This window comes from Schistocerca gregaria, chromosome 2 (genome assembly GCF_023897955.1).
Source record: "Schistocerca gregaria isolate iqSchGreg1 chromosome 2, iqSchGreg1.2, whole genome shotgun sequence".
Taxonomy (NCBI): Eukaryota; Metazoa; Arthropoda; class Insecta; order Orthoptera; family Acrididae; genus Schistocerca; species Schistocerca gregaria.
In genome coordinates, this window is record NC_064921.1 from 537,361,930 (window position 1) to 537,384,046 (window position 22,117).

Below are 22,117 nucleotides of genomic sequence, written 5' to 3' on the forward strand. Positions count from 1 at the left end.
TGCCGTCGAGGAAGGCATCAAGCGTAAAGAGATGCTCATGGTCCGCGATGATCTTCACGTAGTCCACAGCTGCAATTGTGCCTTCGATTAGTACCACATGTGTCATGGAACCCAGCTGAATGAGCTGCACTGCATAATGCTGAACCCACCGGCCTACGTCCGTGGGCCGGTTCATATTTCGAGCAGCCGTTTTCCTGGATTACGGTTTATCTGGACAAGACTGTCAATCTGGCGTAACAAGAAACGTGATTTCTCCGACCAAGAGAAACTTTTCCATTGAACCACGGTCCAATCTTGATGATCCCGAGTCCACTGCAGTCCTAAAGTCACTGGATCAGTATGGCAACACGTAAGGGTTGTCTGCTGCTGCGCATCAGCCAGTTCATATGCATATGCATTTTTGTAACACATCGTGTATTTCATATGAGGAGATCTGCAGCTTTTCATTATCCAAAATAAGGTGAATAAAACGCAGAAGTTGCAAAAGACACCGTATTGAACTTTTGAAAATTTTTGACGAGAACCTCTGGGACCAAACTGGTGAGGGCATCGGCCCCTAGGCTTACACACTACTTAATCTATCTTAAACTAACTTGTAGGTTATTAACGATATTATTTTTATCTCGTTTCCCATTAGCTAACAGCTTCCTTCCAAGTCTCGCCTTGTTTCTTATCGTACTCTGCTCTGTTCATATGACAGATTACTAATAGACACCAAGTGTCGAAAGAAATGCATTGTCTTCATCAAGAAGTGATACAACGAAGGCAGGGAAGACATGAATCAAATTATTATTGTATTAGACCCAGACTCCTCATTGGCCACGTTGAATAAAAGAGTTTTTTATTGTCTGTCTTCAGTGTATTAATTTCTTTTTTAAAGACTGATTTTGGTTCAACGTGAACCGTCCTCAGATATACAGGTATAATAAGGGGAGTTCTTATGACATCACAAACTTGAAGAAGACGTCCACATGTCAGCTGCCACAAATTTCAGCATCTGGTGGAAGATTTTGACCAAAAACACCAGCTTTCGATATTTAATGGTGTGCCCATAATTCTGGTTATAATCTAAGGTGTAAAGGAATCACACTTCATTCCTAAGTGGACTCATTCAAGTAGTATTTTATATACATGAATTTTGGTTGCACTATTTATTTTTACTGCAGCAATTTTATTTCTGTTATTTGACTTCAGATTCCTTATTAATCCAGCTCAAAAAACTCTTTCGCTGCACGCTGTAAGAAGGAAAAATTCAGTGGTTCAAACAGCTCTGAGCACTATAGGACTTAACATCTGTGGTCATCAGTACCCTAGAACTTAGAACTACTTCAACCTAACTAACCTAAGGACGTCACACACATCCATGCCCGAGGCAGGATTCGAAGCTGCTACCGTAGCGGTCACGCGGTTCCAGACTGAAGCGCCTAGAACAGCACGGCCACACCGGACGACTTGTAAGAAGGAAAGATTGGAAAAATATGTTCTTGGCACTTTCGGGTAGAGGACATACAGCGAACACCTGTATTGTCAGTCCGTGTTAAAGGAAGCGCTGGATTACCAAAGCAGCCTTTTCACATCACGTACTTCTCTTCTTGGTTATTCGAAACGTATAACAAAAGTAAAGTTACATGAACGAGGCGAAATGCGTCGGATTACCGAGCGACGTGGCGCAGTGATCAGCACGTGGGAACCGCACTGGGGAGGATGACTGTGCAAATCCGCGTCCGGCTTTTTGTGCCTTCTCAAACAGCTCCAGGCAAATACCTGTATGATTCCTTTGAAAGTGTGCGGCGGATTTCGTTCGCTATCCTTGAAACATTCAGAGCTCGTCCTCCGTCTCTAACAGCTACGATATTGACGGGACTTTAAACCTTGCTCTTTCTTCTTTGCGCCGTATCACTTTACCTAAGATGTATTTAAGACCAGAAAAAACTTCTGAGAATACCGTTCTGAGGCTGTGTTATTCATGAAAGCACTGTAACATTTTCAGTTTAAAACGACTGTTGCGTGTAGCCTAATGGAGAAATTAACAACCAGAAACAGTCTTAAACAGTAGTCGGCCAACGTTTTGGGACATTTAACATGGAGGTGCCGGCTTCATAGCCACGTACACCATAAGTTTCGACTGCCATCTCCCCTCATTATACGCCCATAATTACTTGAGTAACCCATCCAACTATCGGCAAAATTTAAGTCACAGGATATAACCTGTGAGGATTCCACTACAACGGAGTCTCTCCGTGGATTGCTCTCTCGACGGATCATGTACAAGCGCCAAGAACGTTCTAGAACATTCGAGGAATAAGCCGTTTTCCGTGCGCCTAATATTCTACCCATTTCCTGCCACGTGCATTTGCAACGGCTTCGTCGCCCTCCAGCAGCTCACCGCCTTCTCTACACAACGTTCTGTATACGCCTGCTTCAAGCCAAATCCTGTACTCCTGATGAAACTTAAGAAGGAAATTTTTCTTCTAATATGTTGTTGCATTACGTCGCCTTATGGGGGGGGGGGGGGGGGGAGATGAGGCGATTCTATGTATTAAATTTAGGTGATGCCTTTAGGTACGGTATCGTTATTATTAACAATTTATTCAAATCAAAATTATGAGATATGCTTCTGAAAAAAGGTGGGATGCGGAGACATTTATATAATACTACAGCGTATTTGCTGCGATACACACTCGCTACAAGATAAGTGGAAAATGTGTGCTTACAATTTTACAAAAGTGTACTTGTCCAAATGTAGCTCGTAGATGATTTCTTTATGCAAAAACTGTACCGGTATTGTGAAAGAACATTTGACATTCTTTCTTTTGCTGGTGTCGTGTTGATAAGGAACGAAACACCTTCCCCAATTAGTTAATACAGAAATTTGACTGCTTCGGCCAGCGAAAAAACCACGAGAGCAACACTAGCAACTTTTTCACAGTCGTAAAATCAGAGCTCAGTGCCGGGTCTCATTCTTGGTCATAGTTGCTGGACCTCAATTCTTTCAAGAAGAAGGAACTGTAGTAACGATGATTTCACAGAATTATGTCGAAATTTTATGTTATTTTGTGCTTTGGTTCAATGTCTAAGAACTATGAACCAAAAAAAAATGGGGCAAAGGACACTCAAGAATTACTGTGAACGAGACTGCTTAGGAAACTTTTTCCCAACATAATAGCTCGAGTTGGCTATTGGATATTTCCTTCTATGGGGCTACCACCAACGCAATGTCTACGTTTACTAAATTAGTACAGTAGATGAGAGCTCAAAACTCAAACTCCGAACTGGCCTCGAACTCACAACGGTACTGATGGAGCCAACGTGTCATCCACAGCCCATAGGCGTCACTGGATGAGGATATAAAGAGGCATGTGGTCAGTACACCTCTCTCCCGGCAGCCGTCAATTTTCGTTACCGGAGCCGCTACATCTCAATCAAGTAGCTCCTCAATTGGCGTCTCAAAGGCTGAATGTACTCCACTTACCAACAGCACTCTGCAGACCCGGATAGTTAGCCAACCTATTGTTAGACACGCCAGACAGCACTTAAATTCTGTAATCCGAGGATGAAAAGAATCATTCACAATGTCTGATCAAAAGCATCCCGACACCACTATGTAACGCAGAACTGACAAATACGTGCACGACAGGAGGGCCCACCAGTATAACAGGAGGCAAGGAGTGTTCTGTTGTAAATAGAGAAGATGTGACAGAAGAACGGAGCGGTCAGAAGACATTAGTGACTTCTAATATGGACAGCTCATTGGGTGTTACCTGGGTAATAAATCCATCAGGGACATTCCAAACCCTGTAAAGGTGCCCATGTGCACTGTTGGGGATGAGGTAGAGAAGAGGGAACAACTACAGCTAAATCAAGACCTGGCAGACCTCATAAACTGACGGGTGGTGACCGTCGGGCATTACGATGGTTGGCTGTAGAAATTGAAATGAAATCAATCAAATGAGTCACTTGTGAACTTCACAGTGCTACCAGCAGCCCAGCTAGCACAGTGACTGAATGTAGTGAGTTAAAAAGAATGGAGTGCAATGATCGAGCAAATCCTTTCCTGTAGTCAGGGCTAACTGACTTTTGAGGTGCTGTAAAAACGAGTTATTTGGAGGGATGAATTCCACTGCACCCCGTGGCAATCCGAAGGAAGGGTTTGACTTTGGCAAATGATTGGAGATCTTTATCTGCCATCATAAGCACTGCTAACAATGGAGTACAGAGAAGGTGGTGGTGGTGTTATGGTGTGGGGGTGTTTTGGTTGTTAGACTGTGGTCCCCTAATTGCGCTTAAGGAAACGCTACCAGTGGAAGGATACGAACACATTTTACAGCGTTGTGAACTGCCTACAGCAAAACAATGCACACTTTCTTTAAGTAACATTTGTGAGGCAATGGTTTGTGGACCGTAACTTTCCTGAAATGGACAGACCTGCCTAGCGCCCCGTCCTGTACCCAACGAAACCCCTTTCAGGTGACTTAAATCATCGGCTTCGATCCAGACCATAGCGTCCGACATCACTATCTCTTGTGGTTTCAGGCCTTGAAGAAGAACGGACAGCAGTTTTCTCCACTGGCATTCAGACACCTCACTGAAAGCGTCCTACGTGCAGTTCAAGGCAACATAAAGGTGAAGGATGGACGCTTACCATATTAATGTCCACTAACAGGTGTCTGCATACTTATGATGTAACGGACAGAGGTTCAGATGACTCTCTTCACTTGAGATGGGAATGTGCCACTAAAAGGAGGAAGAATCAGCAATGTTTTACGGCTTGAAGATGCAGAAGGCAATGAAAACCACCGCGTCAAAGACATATAATGTGTATCATAGGGTATATGGCCTTTAATTGAAAAAAGTATCATGATGATCTCTCCATTGGCAGAATATTCTGAACTAGTCCCTCATTCGGATCAGCGGGAGATAACTGCCAGTGGGGAGGTAACCATGAGAAAAAGATTGAATAACCAAAAAGAGGGTAACGTTCTACGAGTTGGGGCTTGGAATGTCAGAAGCTTCAACGTTGTAGGGAAGCTACAAAATCTGAAAATGTGAATGGTAAGGCTCAATCTGGATGTAGTGGGCACCACTGAAGCGAAAAGATTTCTGATCAGAAGCGTATAGGGTAATATCGACAGCAGTAGAAAATGCTATACCGGGAGTAGGATTCGTTGCGAATAAGAAGGTAGGGCAGAGAGTGAGTTACTGTGAACAGTACAGTGATGGGGTTGTTCTCATCAGAATCGACAGCAAACCAACACCAACAATAATAGTTCAAGTACACATGCCGATGTCGCAACCACCAAGATGAAGTGACAGTGAAAGTATATAGGGATATTGACCGAACAACTCAATATGTAATGGAAATGACGGCCTATTTGTCGTGGGAGACTCTAATGCGGTTGTAGGTGAACAAGTAGAGAAAATATGTGTTTTGTTGTGGAAATGAGACAGGAGAAAACTAATTGAATTCTGCAGTAAGTATCAGCTAGTAATAGCTAATACTCAACTCAAGGATCACAAGGCGAGGAGGTACACTTGGAAAAGGCCGAGAAATACTGGAAAGTACCAGTTAGACTACATCACGGTCAGGCAGTGATTTTGAAAGGCGTACCCTGGAGCAGATATAGCCTCAGATCACAATATAGTAGTGATGGAGAATAGGATGAAGTTTAAGAGATTAGTCAGGAAGAACTAATGCGCGAAGAAGTGGGGTAAGGAAGAGCCAAGGAATAAAGAATTCGCTTGAAGTTCCCTGAGGCTGCGAATACCGCGATAATGAATAGCTCAGCAGGCAGTTCAGTTGAAGAGGAATGGACATCTATAAAATGGGCAGTCACAGAAGATGGAAAGAAAAACACAGGTATAAAGAAGGTAACGGCGAAGAAACCATGTCTTACAAAAGCAATACTTCAAATGATCGACGAAAGATGGAAGTACAAAGATGTTCGGGGAAATTCAGAAAACAGAAATAGAAGTCACTTAGAAATGAAATAAACAGGAAGTGCGGAAAGTTAAGGCGAAATGACTGCATGAAAACGTGACGTAATCAAAAAAGAGATGATATCGAAAAACCTGACCCAGCGTGCAGGTGAAATTAAAAGCAGAGCTGTAACATTAAGAGCGCAATGGCAATTCCACTGTTAAATGCGGGGAAGAGAGCGAACTGGAGGAAAGAGTACACTGGAGGTCTCTATAAAGGTGAGGACCTGTCTGATGACGTAATGGAAGAAGAAACAGGAATCGACAGGGAAGAAATATGGAATCAAGTATTAGTCAGAATGAAACAGATCTTTGGACGACTTGAGATCAACAATGCTCGAGGGAAAGGTAATATGCCACGAGCATTTCTGAAATCATTGAGGGAAGTGCCAACAAAACGACTATTCACAGCGGAGTATAGAGTGTATGAGACTGGTACGACACTGGCAACTTACAATCAGACTTTCGGGAAAACATCATCAACACAATTCTGAGGATAGCAAGGGCATACAAGTGCGAGAATTACAGCTCAATCAGCTTAATAGATCATACTACCAAACTGCTAACAGAATAATATACAGAAGAATGGAAAAGAAAATTGATGATCTGCTAGGTGACGATAAGTTTGGACTTAGGAACGGTAAAGATACCAGAAGGTAGTTCTGCGGCTTATAATTGGGGCAAGACTGAAGAAAAATCATGACACGTTCATAGGAGACAATGTAAAATGGTGCAAGATGTTCGAAATTCTGAGAGAAATAAGGGTAAGCTATAGGGAAAACCGGACAATATATATTATGAATAAGAACAAAGATGAACGATATATTCGGATTAAAAAGGGTGTAAGGCGAGGATATTTTCTTTTACCCCTACTGTTCAGTACCAATGACGGAAATAAACGAGGGATTCAAGAGTAAGATTAAAATTCAAGGTGAAACAATATCAATGATAAGATTTGCTGATGACTTCGCTATCCTTAGTGAAAGTGAAGAAGAGGTACAGGATGTGTCGAATAGATCGAACAGTCAAATGAGTTCAGAATAAGGACTGAGAGTACATCGAAGAAAGACGAACGTAGTGAGAAGTAGCAGAAATGAGAAACAAGAAACTTGATACCAGAATTGGGATCACGAAATAGACCAGTTTAACCCACTATGGATGGAGCAAAGATGACAAAAAGCAGACGAGCATTGGCAAAAAAGGATTCTGGGCCCGGATAAGTCTACTAATATCAAATATAGGCATTAATCTGAGGAAAAAAATTCTGAGAATATCCGCTTGGAGCACAGCATTGCATGGTAGTGGAACATGTGCAAGTTAGTCATGTCATTTTGATGTTTGTATGTCATCAATGTGCACGCCAGAGAGAGAGCAAGTTATGTTGCTGTTAAACAATCTTAGGTCTTGTAGTGGCACAGTCCGATACATTCTTAGTCGAAGTGTGGCAGGTGATGGACGAGTTAAGTAGTGCTGCGTGGACTTGTGATTGTACAGACGTGTGTTAGATGAAGAGAGGACAGTAAGGATGAATATGATGTAAACAATGAAAGGTGAAAGGAATATAAATTTTAAATAATGTAACTGTTTTTTAAGAGAAGAGGTTTGAGGTAAGGCTGCAGCACTGCGCACATAATTTGCCGGAATAATTCTTATCAGCCAGTTAACTTGCTCAATGCTGAGAGAAAGACCACCCCAATTCACTGAATCATGGATTAACATATTCATTGATTAAGCTGTTTGCTTTCTACAGAGGTTCTCTGTTAAAATTGTAACCCTTCTTATCATTGTTCTCTTTGTTATGCATTGTATTGTTCAGACCAGAAGATCATGGGAAGTTTTACTTTGTCTTTTTGAATATATACACTCCTGGAAACTGAAATAAGAACACCGTGAATTCATTGTCCCAGGAAGGGGAAACTTTATTGACACATTCCTGGGGTCAGATGCATCACATGATCACACTGACAGAACCACAGGCACATAGACACAGGCAACAGAGCATGCACAATGTCGGCACTAGTACAGTGTATATCCACCTTTCGCAGCAATGCAGGCTGCTATTCTGCCATGGAGACGATCGTAGAGATGCTGGATGTAGTCCTGTGGAACGGCTTGCCATGCCATTTCCACCTGGCGCCTCAGTTGGACCAGCGTTCGTGCTGGACGTGCAGACCGCGTCAGACGACGCTTCATCCAGTCCCAAACATGCTCAATGGGGGACAGATCCGGAGATCTTGCTGGCCGGGGTAGTTGACACACACCTTCTAGAGCACGTTGGGTGGCACGGGTTACATGCGGACGTGCATTGTGCTGTTGGAACAGAAAGTTCCCTTGCCGGTCTAGGAATGGTAGAACGATGGGTTCGATGACGGTTTGGATGTACCGTGCACTATTCAGTGTCCCCTCGACGATCACCAGAGGTGTACAGCCAGTGTAGGAGATCGCTCCACACACCATGATGCCGGGTGTTGGCCCTGTGTGCCTCAGTCGTATGCAGTCCTGATTGTGGCGCTCACCTGCACGGCGCCAAACACGCATACGACCATCATTCGCACCAAAGCAGAAGCGACTCTCATCGCTGAAGACGACACGTCTCCATTCGTCTCTCCGTTCACGCCTGTCGCGACACCACTGGAGGCGGGCTGCACGATGATGGGGCGTGAGCGGAAGACGGCCTAACGGTGTGTGGGACCGTAGCCCAGCTTCATGGAGACGGTTGCGAATGGTCCTCGCCGATACCCCAGGAGCAACAGTGTCCCTAATTTGCTGGGAAGTGGCTGTGCGGTCCCCTACGGCACTGCGTAGGATCCTACGGTCTTGGCGTGCATCCGTGCGTCGCTGCGGTCCGGTCCCAGGTCGACAGGCACGTGCACCTTCCGCCGACCACTGGCGACAAATCGATGTACTGTGGAGACCTCACGCCCCACGTGTTGAGCAATTCGGCGGTACGTCCACCCGGTCTCCCGCATGCCCACTATACGCCCTCGCTCAAAATCCGTCAACTGTACATACGGTTCACGTCCACGCTGTCGCGACATGCTACCAGTGTTAAAGACTGCGGTGGATCTCCGTATGCCACGACAAACTGGCTGACACTGACGGCGGCGGTGCACAAATGCTGCGCAGCTAGCGCCATTCGACGGCCAACACCGCGGTTCCTGGTGTGTCCGCTGTGCCGTGCGTGTGATCATTGCTTGTACAGCCCTCTCGCAGTGTCTGGAGCAAGTATGGTGGGTCTGACACACCGGTGTCAATGTGTTCTTTTTTCCATTTCCAGGAGTGTACTTCACTCTAAAGTCGTTGACTTGACATATCATTTCAAAGGAATAGTTACTCTCCCCTCACCACTGGTCATCATTATGCGTTAGCACACACAACAGTTTGAATATGCATTTAGAAACAGAAGTCCAGCTCAGCCGTTACCTGCTTGCTGTTTGCCGTTCTGCTTTCCAGAAATCTGTAACAATGTTCTCAAGGAGCAAGATAAGTGGAAATTTTAATTAGGACCAGATAATTATTTTACATCAGTTGCACATTTAACAAAAAGATAAGCTGCATTCAGATCAATTACAGTTCAGTTCAAATTAGATTCTGTTTAGTCAAAGGTTAGCATGCAAGTTTAAGACGAACAACAGTTTATTTATTTTTTTAATTCCCCCCAAAGGGGGTGGGCGGGTAGCAGCTTACTACACTGCTATTGAGCCTACAGAATTTGTTTTAAAAAGATGAAGATAATAAATAATAAAAGCAGGCGATAAAATCTGTGACTTAAATGGTAAAATGGCAGAAAATCGTAGAACTTAAAGAAAAAATGGTTGATGATGCTAATAAAATACATATGAAGCAGACACATAAAAGAATACACAGACAATTAAAAAAACACAGCGACAGTCTGGTTTCTGTTTGCAAGAGATATAATATTTACACCCAGTGACAGCATGGTTTCTGTTCACAACACTTTGGAAAGATGAACAACACTGAACATTCACTTGAACACTGCACTAAAAAATTGGCACAAATATGACAGCCGAGAGCAGATGGGGGAAACCTGGACAGATGACGGGAAAGGAAAGGGTGGGGGGGAAGGAGAGGAAAAAACAAAGTGAGAGTGGGGAGGGGGGGATGGGAGCCGACAGAAGACGAGGACCCATAAGAGGGATGAACGTGCTGGGCAGATGCGACAGGGAGTGGGGAAAGACAGAGGAGGGGTAAAAGGACTCAGAGGGGAGGGGTGGTCCTTTAAAGCACTTCTTCATTTTTCTTTCCTTATTGTTATTTTAAACCTGTTTACAGGCAGGCCTGGAGCAGCATACTACGCCGCTCTTTGGCCGCAGAGAAACACAAAAGGTACAAATGGAGAGAATTAGAGAAAAAAAAGGTGGACATATAAACGGAGACGAACACTTTTTAAAATACATGGTGCCATTCACGGGCGTAGAGTCCAAGATAAAATTTGTTCAGACAGTTGGACACATACATAGACGAAAATTGTCACACGTGAACGTAGGTGCACAAAACGAATAACACTGAACCACTTAAGCACAGAACGACGGCACACACAGAAACACAAGGCGTTGATCTGTGGCGCGCTAATGTTCACTAACCGTGTACGAGTCCCGGGTCCTGCCAAGAGAGGAGGAGGGGGGGGGGGTTGGGAGAGGGAGAGGGGAGAGCAGATGCCATGGTTAGGGGAGATTGGGGGAAGGGAGGAAGGGGGAGGGAAAGCCTAGGGGAAGAGGGGTGGAGGAAGGGGATGGGGAAAAGGAAAGAGAAGGGAGGGAGGGTGCCTAAAGGAAAGGACACAGGAAGTGGGGGTGGGGAGGATCAAAGTTGATAGGAGGGGTAGATTGAGGGGAGGAGGACAGCATCAGGGAGGGGGAGCTAGCAGAAGCCACCTAGGGAGATGGTAAAGATGGTGGAGAGATGGAGACCGGGTGGGATGGGAATACAGGCACGGCAGCGGGCAGGGGTGGGAGAGGATGGGCGAGACAAGCGGGTGAGGAGGATCGAGTTTGCGGGAGGTGTACAGGATCTGTATCCTTGCTTCTTCATTAGTTACTCGATCTACCCATCTAATCTTTATCATTATTTTGTATCACCACATTTTATAAGCTGGTATTCTCCAAATATCTGCAACGTTTGTTTTCGGACTTTCTATTACATAAAATAAAGTAATGAATATATAGGGTGGTCCATTGATTGTGACCAGGCCAAATATCTCACGAAATAACCGTCAAACGCAAAAACTACAAATAACGAAGCTTGTCTAGCTTGAAGGGGGAGACCAGATGGCGCTATGGTTGGCCCGCTAGATGGCGCTACCATAGGTCAAACGAATATCAAATGTGTTTTCTTTTTTAATAGGAACCCCCATTTTTATTACATATTGGTGTATTATGTAAAGAAATATGAATGTTTTAGTTGGCCCACTTTCTTAGCTTTGTGATAGATGGCACTGTAGTAGTCACAAACATATGGCTCACAATTTTAGACGAACAGTCGGTAACAGGTAGGCTTTTTAAATTAAAATACAGAACGTAGGTACTCTTGAACATTTTATTTCGGTTGTTCCAATGTGATACATGTACCTTTGTGCACTTATCATTTCTGAGAACGCATGCTGTTACAGCGTGATTACCTGTAAATACCACATTAATGCAATAAATGCTCAAAATGATGTCCGTCAACCTCAGTGCATTTGGCAATACGTGTAACAACATTCCTCTCAACAGCAAGTAGTTCGCTTCCCGTAATGTTTGCACATGCATTGACAATGCGATGACGCATGTTTTCAGGCGTTGTCAGTGGATCACGACAGCAAATATCCTTCAACTTTCCCCACAGAAAGAAATCCGGGGACCTCAGATCCGGTGAACGTGCGGGCCATGGTATAGTGCTTCGACGACCAATCCACCTGTCATAAAATATGCTATTCAATACCGCTCCAACCGCACGCGAGCCATGTGCCGGACATCCATCATGTTGGAAGTACATCGCCATTCTCTCATGCAGTGAAATATCTTGTAGTAACATCGGTAGAACATTACATAGGAAATCAGCATACATTGCACCATGTAGATTGCCATCGATAAAATGGGGGCCAATTATCCTTCATCCCATAATGCCGCACTATAAATTAACCCGCCAAGGTCACTGATGTTCTACTTTTCGCAGCCATCGTGGATTTTCCGTTGCCCAATAGTGCATATTATGCCGGTTTACGTTACCGCTATTGGTGAATGACGCTTCGTCGCTAAATAGAACGCGTGCAAAAAATCTGTCATCGTCCCGTAATTGCTCTTGTGCCCAGTGACAGAACTGTACACGACGTTCAAAGTCGTCGCCATGCAATTCCTGTTGCATAGAAAAATGGTACGGGTGCAATCGATGTTGATGTAGCATTCTCAACACCGACATTTTTGAGATTTCCGATTCTCGCGCAATTTGTCTGCTACTGATGTGCGGATTAGCCGCGACAGCATCTAAAACGCCTTCTTGGGCATCATCATTTGTTGCAGGTTGTGGTTGACGTTTCACGTGTGACTGAACACTTCCTGTTTCCTCAAATAACATAGCCATCCGGCGAACGGTGCGGACACTAGGATGATGTCGTCCAGGATACCGAGCAGCATACGTAGCACAAGCCCGTTGAGCATTTTGATCACAATAGCCATACATCAACACGATATCGAACTTTTTCTCCATTGGTATGTGGTCCATTTTAACACGGGTAATGTATCACGAAGTAAATACCGTCCGCACTGGCGGAATGTTACGTGATACCACGTACTAATACGTTTGTGACTATTACAGCGCCATCTATCACAAAGCGAAAAAAGTGGTCCAACTAAAACATTCATACTTCTTGACGTACTACACGAATATCTAATAAAAATGGGGGTTCCTATTTAATAAAACGCAATTGATATCGGCCATCTAGCGGGCCAACCATAGCGCCATCTGGTTTCTCCCTTCAAGCTATACGAGTTTCGTTCTTTGTAGTTTTTTCGTTTGACGCTTATTTCGTGAGATTTTGGTGCAACTATATCTTTTGTATATGTGCAGTTAATAGAGAAACACTTACAAGAGAACCGTGAAAGTTTATCCACCTAGCAGTGAACGACTACGGCTTTTACTTCAAAAATACAGTATCTTTGTTTATACGTCCTCTTTTAGATCAATTTATTTGTCCATATTTGTGTCTAGTGAGTAAGCTGAAACCCTCAAGTGCGACTCTTGTAACCTGATAAGGTCGCATATGGAAGCCATAACAGCTTCACAGGACTCAAAACATTATCCAAGCAACAAATTTCTTTCGATGTAACAGCAACTGATTGTCTGAAAGTGGCAAGCCTGATGGAAATGTCTCAACCACTTGTACTTCAGATACTTGGTTTTTATATTGAGGAAACAGTTATGTATGAAGATGCTCTGTCTTCATAAACGAGGATAAATCAGAAGAAACCCTGTCCCTGCCTAAAAAAACGGTGGTTATAATTTTTCACTTTTTCTGATACAGAGCCACGAGTTCCAATCACTGCTTTGATTTCTGATTTGATGGATCCACGTCTCATTCACAATAACACATCGCTTCCTAAGCTCACTTGGATTCCGTACCAAATAAACCAAACATTGTTGTGAAATTCATTTCCAACGTTGCATTTCGTTAATACCTAACAAATACTGCGTTTAGCTTTACTAAAGCTGTCTCACAATAAATTTACCATTCTCGTTCTTCTAATATATATGTGATGTCAGACCAACATAGAAACAAAAGCACCGATCGTTCAGTATCATTAAATACACTAACTCACTGATTACCTTTTAGGACGCCATTAAGGCATGTTTTCATTTACACACATAACCCGCAGGCCACCTTACGTTGCATGGTGAAGTTCATTCCATTCGTAAATGAAGGAGAGAGAAACGACAGTCTGCATGCATCCGTATAAGCCTTGATTCTTCTCATCTTCTGTTCCCGGTCGTAACACGAGATATGCAGGGTAGTCAGAAACAGTCTGAAAAGCTTGTAAGGATGTTGCACGATAGGCTGTGCTGATGTATAATTGTTAAGAAAAAATTCGGTACTTATCGCCGTTTCCGAGTTAATTAGCATTGAAGTTAGCCAATCAGGCCGTACCAGGTGCGAATTCAAGCGGCCCAGCGGATACAATTAGTGTCAGTTGCTCTCACAGCATAGATGACAATACACGAGACTGCGCAGCCTTTGGCTCGGGTTCGATCCTTTCTACAGTCCCATGTCCAATATCACTCTCTACTTCGGTTTTAGGAGATCAAACAAAGAACACGTTTGGAGACCGGCTCTGGTGGGCTGCTTAAATTTTCATGCTCAAAGGCCTGATTGGTTAACATCAATGTTAATTAACTAGGAAACGATGCAAGGTGTCAACGTTTTTTCGTAACAACTATTTCTCAGCACTACCTGCCCTGAAACACCATTACAAGCTTTTCAGACTGTTTCTGACCCACCTGTACGTCCATGGATCAGGATCGTCCTGCAGTCTGTTGCAAACGCCAATCCTTCAAACTTTCTCAATAGCGTTTCGTGAAAGTCTTGTCTTCTTCCCTCCAGAGATTCCCACTTGGGTTCAGGCAGCATTTCCGTAAGATTTGCGTATTTATCAAACCCACCAGTAACAAATGTAGCAGTACGCCTCTGAACTGATTCGATGTCTTCCTTTAAACCGACATGCTGGGGATCCCAAACACTCGCGTAGCGCTCAAGAATGATTTGCATTAGTATTTTGGACTCGCTTTCGTTCATAGACGAACTAGACTGTTCTATAAATCTACCAACAAGCGGAAGCCAACCCCTCGTCTCCCCTCCGACCGACATTCCGCGTTTGTTCCATTTCTTGTCGCTTTGCAACGTCATGCTTAGATATTTAATCGAAGCGTCTGTGTAAAGCAGCATACCAGTAATACTGCTTCCGAACATTAGAGGAGTGTTTTTCCTACTCCTCTGGACTAATTTACATTTTTCAACGTTTAGAGAAATTTTCCATTTATGACACCAAATAGGAATTCTGACCACAAAGTCATCCTTCATCCACCTACAGCAACTTGGAGATGACACTCTCCCGTCTGCAACAACTTCATCACCAGTCGCAAATTACTGATCATCCTCATCTGGAAGATCATTTATGTATATAGAGAACAAGAACGATCCAGTCACACTTCCCTGTGGCGCTCTTGACGAAACCTTTGTCTCAGATAAACACTCGCCGTAACAAAGTACTACGTTCGAGACGAGATTTGAATTTCCGCCACTCCTTTTTTACCCATTGAAAAAAAGGAAAGTATTTCTTATAAAGATACACCCATTTTAATAAATTTTCGTTGTTTAGTGATAAACAACCCAAAATTAATAATTTTATAAGGGCAAGATTTTCAAGTCCAAGCAGTTTTAAAAAAAGAGTGTAACGCAACTACATTAAAGGTTCCTATTAATAAGCATTCCACAAGCCAGGCTATACTTTACCTACGTTTTACACAACATATACCGATGTAAGAGATACAAAATTTTATTGAGACCAAAGCCATTTCTGTGCCAGATCCAGAAAATATGTCATTATTTAACTTAAAAAATCACTAGAAAATCTACTGAGTTCATTCATTTTAAAAACATGCTGTCGTTTGTGTCGTCTGTAACAGGGAACCCTGAAAATAAAAGACTAAGTATTATTCTGCTTTTAAGCTACTTGCTAAATACGAACTAAAACACACACGATACGGGAGGTCTAGAACGTGTGACAACAATTCAATTAAGTTCCATATAACTTGTTTGTGTACCTCTCTGAGACCAAAGGCGGCTGGAGTCCATAATTGTGGCTCCCTTTCTTATGGAGCAAGGAATCCCTGACATCTCTAGGGTGGTTAATGCTAGCTTCCTTCCATTAAAAGTACAAATGGTTTTAATGAAACCCGCGAGAACGCACCGCATTTTATGACCTTAATTTCCTCCTGCGGACCGAAACACCCGCCATTTCCTTCGGCTTTTTAATGAATATCCGGTAATTTATGCACCACATTATCTTTACAAGTTGGAATTCTTCGAATATTTCATAATTAATAATAAAGCGGTAATGTGGAGGAACCGATGTAAAGTAATTTCTGTTATCATCCAAGTTGGAACACAGACAGTCATTGCGAAAGAAAAAAAGTTTTGCGGCTTACACAATCGAACCCATTGCAAACATCAGATGTAAATATTTAGCTAAACAGCTGAAGTCTATAATAGTTTCAATAGCGATCGTATGGTTTAAGAGGAGTTATAACAGAAAAAAACTGATGGTAAAACCATGACAGGCAGGCTGACAGACAAAATGATTGATGAACTGCAGCAGTATCATGGAATGTCCATTAGAAATAATACTGAGGATTTGTTGAAAATGAAGCAGGCAGTATGGGCTAACGTCTTCCATAGACCGTCAACTGATGCAAAACCAGTACACCACCTTTGTCCTCCTGGACCTGACTCATGGTGCAATTACCGCAATGCTCAGTACCCAAATAGTTCATACACCCATAAGCATTCCATCCCAGCAGCAATCATGGATATCATAAAACCTATTTACAGAGACTTGGCAAATCCTAAGTTACTGAAGAACTGTCTGCATGGTCAGACTCAAAATCCCAACGAGTCGTTCAATAATCTTATATGGACTCGCTTACCAAAAATGGTTTTTGTTGGAATGAAGACACTGAAGTGGGTGGTCAGTGATGCTGTTATTGCTTTCAATGATGGCAACAATGGGAGGGTGAAAGCGCTGCAGCATATGGGAATTAACCCGGCACCAAACTGCATCAGAGAACTTGAACGGATAGACAAGGTTCGCATTCATAAAGCAAAGTATGCTGCACAGTTGGCCACTGAGGATTCCAGAAAGAAGAAAATAAGAAAAAACTTGGAAAATTATCAAGAGTATGATACGCAGTATGGTGCAGGGTGCTTCTGAATTACTAAAAAGATAAAATTAAGCTTATATTAAGTGAGTTAAAGTCTTCTGAAACTTTCCTGAAAATTTACATTTTGCATTTTTCCATAAATCTTAGAAACTACTTCGAGTAGAGTATTCAAATTTTCAGGGAGTAATAACATAAATATCCTGAGTCTACGGAACTAAAAGAAGAACATAATGTCGTGTATAATTAAAATTATTTAGGATAACGTACAAAAAAGTACACAAAATTTTAAGTGTGTAATAAAAATATAGTATATCCTAAAGTAGTGGCTGAAATGCAATTATTGTAATTCGTTAGACTCAGAATATACAATTTAATGTCCGGTAAAAGTTTCATGTCAGTGGCTACAGTGGTTCCTGAAATACAGGGAAGTCAAGTCACTAAATTTAACATTGTCGGGATAGGGCATTCCATCTCCCCTTAAGGCAGATGTGGAGTGACTGAGATGCAAATGCAACTTGTTCTGCGCAATGTACTGGCAAGGCTATTTCTAAAATAATCCAAATGTTGCTGTTATAACCGATTATGCGACTGTTTTTGCTCAGAGTTCAGGGGCAGCCTAACTACACTCCTGGAAATGGAAAAAAGAACACATTGACACCGGTGTGTCAGACCCACCATACTTGCTCCGGACACTGCGAGAGGGCTGTACAAGCAATGATCACACGCACGGCACAGCGGACACACCAGGAACCGCGGTGTTGGCCGTCGAATGGCGCTAGCTGCGCAGCATTTGTGCACCGCCGCCGTCAGTGTCAGCCAGTTTGCCGTGGCATACGGAGCTCCATCGCAGTCTTTAACACTGGTAGCATGCCGCGACAGCGTGGACGTGAACCGTATGTGCAGTTGACGGACTTTGAGCGAGGGCGTATAATGGGCATGCGGGAGGCCGGGTGGACGTACCGCCGAATTGCTCAACACGTGGGTCGTGAGGTCTCCACAGTACATCGATGTTGTCGCCAGTGGTCGGCGGAAGGTGCACGTGCCTGTCGACCTGGGACCAGACCGCAGCGACCCACGGATGCACGCCAAGACCGTAGGATCATACGCAGAGCCGTAGGGGACCGCACCGCCACTTCCCAGCAAATTTGGGACACTGTTGCTCCTGGGGTATCGGCGAGGACCATTCGCAACCGTCTCCATGAAGCTGGGCTACGGTCCCACACACCGTTAGGCCGTCTTCCGCTCACGCCCCAACATCGTGCAGCCCGCCTCCAGTGGTGTCGCGACAGGTGTGAATGGAGGGACGAATGGAGACGTGTCGTCTTCAGCGATGTGAGTCGCTTCTGCCTTGGTGCGAATGATGGTCGTATGCGTGTTTGGCGCCGTGCAGGTGAGCGCCACAATCAGGACTGCATACGACCGAGGCATACAGGGCCAACACCCGGCATCATGGTGTGGGGAGCGATCTCCTACACTGGCCGTACACCTCTGGTGATCGTCGAGGGGACACTGAATAGTGCACGGTACATCCAAACCGTCATCGAACCCATCGTTCTACCATTCCTAGACCGGCAAGGGAACTTTCTGTTCGAACAGGACAATGCACGTCCGCATGTATCCCGTGTCACCCAACGTGCTCTAGAAGGTGTAAGTCAACTACCCTGGCCAGCAAGATCTCCGGATCTGTCCCCCATTGAGCATGTTTGGGACTGGATGAAGCGTCGTCTCACGCAGTCTGCACGTCCAGCACGAACGCTGGTCCAACTGAGGCGCCAGGTGGAAATGGCATGGCAAGCCGTTCCACAGGACTACATCCAGCATCTCTACGATCGTCTCCATGGCAGAATAGCAGCCTGCATTGCTGCGAAAGGTGGATATACACTGTACTAGTGCCGACATTGTGCATGCTCTGTTGCCTGTGTCTATGTGCCTGTGCTTCTGTCAGTGTGATCATGTGATGTATCTGACCCCAGGAATGTGTCAATAAAGTTTCCCCTCCCTGGGACAATGAATTCACGGTGTTCTTATTTCAATTTCCAGGAGTGTATTAACGCCGATAGCGTTGTAAGTTCATTTATTTGCTTCAGTCTGTTGAATACTACTCTTACACCTAGGCTAGTCTCATCGTTATTTTGATGTAGGAACAGAGTTTCTTCTTTGATATTACATCAGTGAATTTCGCCGTAGTCATCACCTATCTACCGTATTCCGCCCACTTACCCGTAATGTAGTTCAGCATCTTCACAGTCTGTTGAGCGTTTGCCACCATCACGACTAATGACATACTGTAAAGTCTTTACTAATTCTCACAGATTGTTCAACATCCTCCACTTACAATAAGCAGCAGCCAACATGTGAACAGTCATTTTTACTCAACTTCCAGTCTCACAACCACATTTACCTTTACTCCATATTCATTATCCCCACCTGTACTTCCATCGTCTCTCACGTACCCACCAACAGCACAGCTGCCACAGCCTTTCTCTTGACATCTTCACAATCATCAAGTTCACCAGCCTCATTTTTCCTTTGTAGCTAATGGGATACCTGAATACACTGCAATGTCACCACCTTTACCCATACCAGCATCAGAAACAGCTACAGCCATACTAGCATCGTTTGTGGCAGTCACAGCCGCACCACCACCACTACCACCGCCAACATCATGTTCACCAACTCCACTGCATCAGCTTCGCAATCACATTACATTTACTACTTCTGCTCCATGTAAGACGCCACACCTAAAAAAAATCAATTTCTTTGACTGATAAACATTCTAGCCATATGTTTAAAGAATCTCCAAAAACACTCATATCTTGCAGCTACTCCAAAGGTCAAAAACCACAGTGCAAATATGATACAATTTACTTCGTTGAAGTAATCTGAGTAACAAAAAAGTGGGAAGATTTCGACCACGCCACGTTAATAAGTACCATCCTTACATTCACCTACAATGATTTGGGAGTAGCATGGAAAACTCAATAATGTGGGTAGATCGGTTAATAAAATCTGTCCCTTTTTGTGTGAATATTTTTTCCCACTTTTCAGTGTGTTTTAGTGAATTGCCACTGTAATACTGCATAAAAATAAAGAGAATTTGAAGGACATAGTTGCGAAAAAGATTGTCGATTAATTCTTACGTTACAGTGAATTACAGTAACATAACACAATTCATGGGATCTGGCCGTCCCTTCATTACAAAAGACACTGTGTTTCATTCACATACTATGTAAAGGAAACTGTAAAACATATGTGTGGGGGGGGAGGGGGAAGGAAGGGGGGGGGGGGAGTGTCCTCACAACGATCGCTACTAGGCCCACTTTTGTTCTCAACGTACATAAATGAACTCCAAATTATTTTAAAGGGTAGTTCAGAAACGGAAATGGCTGCTGGTGACACATACTAACAAGTCAAGGACCGAAACTCAACAATAGCATACACACCTCAGATGATAGCGATTCACAGTCAATAATTTAAGTCTTAATCTTAAGGGTAGTTCAGAAACGGAAATGGCTGCTGGTGACACATACTAACAAGTCAAGGACCGAAACTCAACAATAGCATACACACCTCAGATGATAGCGATTCACAGTCAATAATTTAAGTCTTAATCTTAAGGGTAGTTCAGAAACGGAAATGGCTGCTGGTGACACATACTAACAAGTCAAGGACCGAAACTCAACAATAGCATACACACCTCAGATGATAGCGATTCACAGTCAATAATTTAAGTCTTAATCTTAAGAAGACTCGTATCATGCTATTTCAAACAAGCAAAAATGACCTGATAGCACCAGACCTAATCATTAGTGGTCATATACTAAATTAAACATATTCTGTAAAATACCTTGGGGTCTAGTTGGATAACGTGTTAAAATGGAGTCGATAAATACATAAACAAATTAATCAAAAGCGTGTTTTGCCCTCAGGAGAATCCCTCATTTGTCGACCAAAAGAGAAAAGTGTTGGCTAATTTTGTGTATTTCCACTTACTGTTGTTTAATGGAATTATATTCTGCTCACGGCACAAAGCGTAAACATAGTGTTTATTCAGCCGAAGCGAGCATTAAGAATACTGTGTGAAGTACGTATCCGTACATCGCGTAGAAGCCCATTTTAAGAATCTTAGAATTTCTTCATTCACTTCCCAATACATTTACTCCTGTCAGTTGAACTGTGAGTTACACTGTCACAATACAAGAAAGATATTCAACAAGCTCCTGCCTAACACAAACTGAGAATTGGGAATTCCTTCCAGTTCAAAAGAAAATTCAAAACATCTCATCAACTCTCTTTCTACAAATCACCTTAATATGCAGATTGGAGGACTGAAAAGTTTCGTTAGATACATGATAAGTTCGTTGTAACATTCCTTAAAAAAGTAGCAATATGCTGCAAATAGGACTCATTGTTCACAAATGCAGATTCAAACTTTCTATGATAAATGGCAGCTGTCTAGTATAACTAAGAAAGCACTACCATTTATCAAAGTAACAGCTTTCGTTCTCATCTGCTCGATTGCATTTTGATTCCATAAGCATGAATACATTAAGCAGTACAGATATACATATTAGTGTTAACATATTAAGCACGCTAAGTTACTATGTTTTCCATGATATTTGTTAATGGTTACCCTGAAAGTTTTCCTTCTGTATAAGACCTACGGAACAAGAAGAATGAATCAATAAGTGAAGGAATGATGTACAATACTACTACAGACAGGAGAACGAGTTTTACAGGAGAAAAGCTTTCGACTTGGAAAATTTGACATTTTGACAACTGTTTTGCAATATATATGTTCATTGACGTCCTTCGTCGTAGTAAACATTTCTCTTTTAGCAAATCATGTTGAAAAGCGTTAAAGTAATATTAAGCCAAAAAAATAGGCTCTACGAAGACATCAAAGGTTTAACATTGGAACAGAAAATTTCGGATCCATGGACGTAGGCTTACCCATCAAAATGCTAGAGCATGTTAAATGTCTTAGAGGTAATGCGCATTGAAGAGTGAATCGAGCAAATATTTCTATTCCATAGGGACATATTTTTGAAATAAAATCTAATATTATCAATAACATTTCATAATTACAAATGATTTCCTTGTGTTGCACTTACATAAAATCGCCATCCTTGTCTTTTCTCCATGTCCACCGTCACTCGCGGTGGGATTCATAGAATACGACTTGCTGTAATTTGATTTGAATGCTACGGTT